The sequence below is a fragment of the Adiantum capillus-veneris genome, chromosome 7 (assembly GCF_014529385.1).
Source record: "Adiantum capillus-veneris isolate H3 chromosome 7, ASM1452938v2, whole genome shotgun sequence".
Taxonomy (NCBI): domain Eukaryota; kingdom Viridiplantae; phylum Streptophyta; class Polypodiopsida; order Polypodiales; family Pteridaceae; genus Adiantum; species Adiantum capillus-veneris.
Genome location: NC_140937.1, coordinates 85,575,715 through 85,580,143, shown reverse-complemented (window position 1 = coordinate 85,580,143; position 4,429 = coordinate 85,575,715).

The following is a 4,429-nucleotide window of genomic DNA, read 5'->3' as shown; positions in this document are numbered from 1 at the left end:
GAAAGAGTATCTCTTTTCTCACCTATGATGGCACCTTTGGTGCTATTGACAAAGTATTGACCTTCATCCAACAACTTGATGTGGCCTTTGGAAATGAAGGCCTTACTGAATCCTCCAAGCTACGTCATGTAGCTATGCAATCAATTCGGGCTGAAGCACCTCTTCTTTATTTTTGATCTCTAGTGGGTCCTCAATGATTGGTTCTTGTGGTGGATCTCCTTTGTAAGGCTTAAGTAGGCTCACATGAAAAGCATTGTGAATGAGCCAATGGGTGGGCAACTTGAGTTGATAGGCCATCTCATTGATTGGTTTTAAGATTTGAAAAGGACCATAGTATCTTTTTGCTAGTTTAGCATAATACTTTTGGTGGCCTGTAGGATTTTTGCCCGTAGTTTGCCTCAATCAAGCCTTGGGAAATTTGAGTAGGACCCAATCATTTTCATTGAAAGCTAAGGCCCTTTTGTGCTTGTTAGCAGTAGCCTTTTGTTTTTGTTTGCAAGATGGATATAGCCTCCTTAAGCTTTTGGAAATATTCTTGTAGGTCTCGGCTATACTCATGGGCAACGAAGATCTTCCCAAGTACCTTAAGTAGAAAGGGACTTTCACGTCTTCCTTCAATGATTTCAAAAGGTGCCTTCCCCGTAGTAGTATGGACAGTGTTATTGTACGCATACTCTACAAGAGGTAGGTACTTTTTTAATTGAGATCTTTGGTCTACTTTGATAACATAGGTCTTAAGTAGATCTAGACTTGTAAAGTTGGCTATTTCACTTTGCCCACATGTTTGTGGGTGATAGACTGAAGAGAAATTAAGCCTAGTACCTAGATTATCAAAGAGACCCTTCCAAAAATTATTGGTCATTTGAGAATTCTCTATCCGACACTATTGATGTTGGCAAGCCATGGTGTTTAAAGATTTCGGATATGAAGAGGGTTTCCATTTGGTGTGCCTTAATAGTCTTTTTGACATGTATAAAATGTGGTTGTATACTAAACATGTCTACTATTGTCCATATTCTTGTATCCCATGAATAGACTTAGGCAGTCCAAAGATAAAATCCATGGATATGCTCTCCCATGGTGAATTAGGAATTGGCAAAGGCTGGAGCAATCCAAGTCGCTTCCCCCTATCATACTTTGTCGTTTGGCATACCACACATTTTGACACATAGTCTTGTATGTCCATTTTGATGGTGGGCCAATAGAAATATGTCTCTACTCCTCGAAGAGTAGGTTGAATCTCTCTATGCCCCACATAGGGAGGAGCATGGGATTCATACATCACTTCTCACGAACAGAGTGAGTAATACATAGCCTTTTGCCATGGAGAAGATAACCATCCTGCAAGGTGAATGGCTCTTCTTTCTTCCGTAAGGCAAGGGCTAAAATAAAATCTGTAAATTCGGGGTTAGTAGCATACTCATTTATCATAGAAGATGAATCATTGTGAGTTGGTATGGATACCACATTGGCTCTTGGCCATCGTGATAGTGCATCAACTACTTGATTGTGCTTGCCAGCAATGTTAGCAATATAAAAACTGAATTGCGAAAGAAAATTTTCCCACCTCGTTTGTTTGTCGGAAAGCTTGGATTGCGTCATGACGTACTTAAGACTTTGGTGATCCGTGCGTAGGATAAATGGAACCCCAAAAGATAGTGCTTCCATGTGTCAAGGGCATGTAGGATAGCTAGTAGCTCCTTTTGGTAGATTCCCAATACTCGCTCGTCGGAATTGAGTCTTTGACTCTCATATGCTATGGCATGCCCTTCTTGAAGCAAAACTACTCCAAGGCAATGTCCACAAGCATCACATTGAACTTCAAGATGGTTTGAGAGATCCGGGAGTGTAAGCACTTGTTGAGAGGTAAGCTTTTCTTTGATGAAATTTGACTAAAGGTTGTATTCAAAATTTATGCTAAAAAATGACCCATGAAAGAGTTCCATGACAAACATCTGAAATCCAAGGACTTTGCACTAGGGGGATTATGCGCTTGTCTATACTCTTAAGCAAAAAACAAAAAATTTGGAAAAGCAAGGAATGGGATCCTTCGTGATTCACTCATTATCACCAAGTGGTGCCATTAAGCTTGCTATACTGGATGATAGAAAATTCTAGACTAGATAAATGGATGCATACCAAAAAATAATCACCTACCGCCGTTTACACAAGAGATGCTCGAATGGGCACATGCATCTAAAAAAGGAAAATCAACAGCTTGAGATTCAACAGGCACAACAAGAAGCAAAAGAGCAAGCATCAAAATGAAAACATAAAATTGATCAGATTACTAGCATTGAGGAGGATGAAACAAATGTGGATCCTTACATTGCAGGAAAGTGAGAAGCTAGAATGTTAACGTAAGGGTAACCAAAAATGAGAAACAACAATTGATGCAGGCCACTACAACTATGGGGACCATGGATAAGTTTGAAGTTGCAGCTGTCAGTCACCCACTTCCTTCAGATCAAGTGGAGAAGACGCAACCACCTATCTTAGAGAGCACCTCAGAAATTGTCCACTCATGGCCAAACCGAAAAACAAAGAAAATGTGGATGCCCAAATGGCCAACTGAACAAGTAGCACCAGTGCCAAATGACACAAGCCTTAAAACTAGGCCCAAGCCAATGAAGGTGATTCAAAACATAGTGCAAATTCATCAGCTATCTCATAACACTCAGTGTAAGGTGTGGCATGAGTTTCACCTTGTTTGAAAGACAAATGTTAGAAACAGGAAAAAAATCATGATTTCAAATTTTTTTCCCTGGCAGAGCCAAGTTGCAATCAACTATGGAATTTATAGTTGTTCAGGTAAAACCCTAGCTAATAAGGACCTATCCCAAAGGTTTCACACCCATTGGAAATTGTAAAACTACCTAAGAAAACCTCAAGCTTAAGCAAATGACTAAAATCGACATAAACCATGCCTAGCTAACCAAATTCAAAATGCATGTGAAAGAATAATCTATCATCAATGTGAGAAGGAACCCTACCAAGTTTGGTGGCTGACAGAGGTCAGATGTGAAAAAAGTGGAGAAAATCACAATTTTCTCCAGCAAATAGTAATTAGCAATCTTAGAGAGGAGTCAACCATAGCCACATGTTTGGGGCAGCATATGGAACATCTTTATGAAGCTAAAGTGAAAAAACTCACATCTGCATCAACAATGATGCCAAACACTTGGAGCAAATGACTAAAACCACGCCTACGCCAAAACCTCCTATCCAAATCACACCACATAAAAACTCGAGTCTATTGGAGTAGTGTATATCAAGTCATATAGTTAGCACTTCAAAAAACTCACAGGTGTATAGGCTTGAGAAAAAAACACAATTTTTTCTCTGTTTGCATGAAAAATGAATCTTTTTCAATTGTTGAGATTTTGTATCATTTATACATGAGTTTTGAACAAAATGGCACATTAATCAACTTCTCATATAAATGAAAATTCAAAAGATATCACTTCAAACTCTAACTAATCTTTGATCTACAACAACTGTCCATAAGAGCTATGAAGTCCAAAGCTAAAGGAAACAAGGAGAAACGGACTCGCAAGGAGAAGATTGAGTAGGTTCCACCGTTCACTCTACTCAGTGACTCTCTCAAAGAGACATCCACATACATAGAGAAATAAAGACTTCATCTTGAGGGAGTGACAATTTACAAAGCAACTAACAGTGAGGCAGATAATAACATGGTCACTATCCTCATGAAGCCTATAAGCTGGGCAAGGAAGTTGTTGATTGAGGAAGCATTAAAGAAAACACTTATTGAACCACTTGTAGTTGCCACCATGCTGATTCGACATCCAGAGAGCCCATGAGCTCTACGCCAGCATCACAGAGGAGGGAACAACAAAAATCTCCTCTCTCAACAATGATAAATTCCATGTCAAATCACTTTAGAGCTGATTGTTGAAGCCCTAGGTGAAAGGGAAGAGGGAGATGGGAGTGGAAGTGTTCGAAAAAGGGAGCTGCAACAACATTTGCAGACATGACACGTCGAGCAGCGGAGTTGCCCACATGCATGTGTTAGCAGATGAACTAGACGAACACCCTCCTAGTAGACTCCTTTATCATGTGCCACAAATTTTTGATGACTCATCATTACTTTTTTGGAAAAGCCTTGTGATTATATGAGAGCCTCTGGTTTTATCCAAATAATCTTTGAGCCCAGACTATGTAAAATCTGAGTTGTAAAGTCAAAATTTGAGTCTGAGCCTTGTAAAGCCGGCCACTGGCCAAGAGAAACCCTAGGTATAAAGCTCAATTTTTGTAAGTCTAGAAGGACACAATTATCATTATGAAGGTTTTTTGAAGTTTTGGAGCGTATGACTAAGAGCTGCTACTCTCTCGTGCATTGTACTCCATTTTTCTTGAGCTTTGGTAATCGAATTCAATTTTGATACTTGCATTGTGTTCCTTCTAC